Source organism: Nycticebus coucang, chromosome 4 (assembly GCF_027406575.1).
Source record: "Nycticebus coucang isolate mNycCou1 chromosome 4, mNycCou1.pri, whole genome shotgun sequence".
Classification (NCBI taxonomy): domain Eukaryota; kingdom Metazoa; phylum Chordata; class Mammalia; order Primates; family Lorisidae; genus Nycticebus; species Nycticebus coucang.
Genome location: NC_069783.1, coordinates 73100237 through 73101289, shown reverse-complemented (window position 1 = coordinate 73101289; position 1053 = coordinate 73100237).

Below are 1053 nucleotides of genomic sequence, written 5' to 3'. Positions count from 1 at the left end.
TCCTGGGGACTTCCTAATTTAAGGAGCTGATTCTCCCTTGGCAAAGTCCTTGGCTCTCTTGTGCTGGGGCAAGCTGAATAGGCAGTAATAAACCACCCTAGGACGTGCTGATTAGATAAGCCAATGAGAAGACACAGATGGTAGATGAAAAAACATACAACAAATGTTACTTTTACAGTGTCCATGAATAGACAAAAGACTTTTTGGTTCTAAAATAGATGATTGGTGAGGCAGTAGAGGAGGGGCTATGTTAATAGCAGAGGTAGACAAAAAGGAGAGGTGGGTGGGTTCCAACTGCAAGGCCCATCCTAAAGAGATTGCACTCAGGGCCCAGGAGCCACTGGCCACTGCACTGGGGGTGAGTAGAGTAGATTTTAAACATACAAAGTTACAGCATGGATGGAGGTTCTGGTTTGGGGATGTGAGTGAACAGAGTGGTATAGGCAGGAATTCCTAGCCCCTCAAGGCCAGGTGAGAATTTCATTGCTTTTTGCTAAAGGCCCATGAAAGATTTAGAGAGCAAAGATAAAGGGCAATCTTCTTGTTTAACTTAATCTGTAACTATTTCAACATAGTAAAGGACAAATGACAGAATGATGAGATTGCCCTTTGGGAGCGTTGCTCTTTTGCACTCTCCTGTCCCTGACTCAAGTCTCCTCTGGATTGGGATTGTATGTGTGCACATCTCTGTGTTGCTAGACTCCTGCAGCGAGGGGATGAGCCCTATGTCAGTTATATTCTCTGCACAGAGCTCTAACTACCCCTCTGAAATCCCAGGCGTTTGAGCTGTGGAAGTCACGGTAGTTAATCTGCTGTCTACTTCATGCTTCTTCCAGTTCAGTTAAGGGTTGTTACAGTGTCTTCGCCAAGCCTCCTGGGAGTCCAGAAGACATGGAACTTGTATAAAAATCTCCACTCCAACTAAGCTTTCTGTTCCAAAGGCATCCTTTTACCAAGGATCGGCTGATTGGGGTCTTAGGGTGGGAGAAAGAATGCAGTCTTCTCTCTCCCCAGAAGCAACAGCCTGCATAGTTCTTAAGTATCGGAACTCCT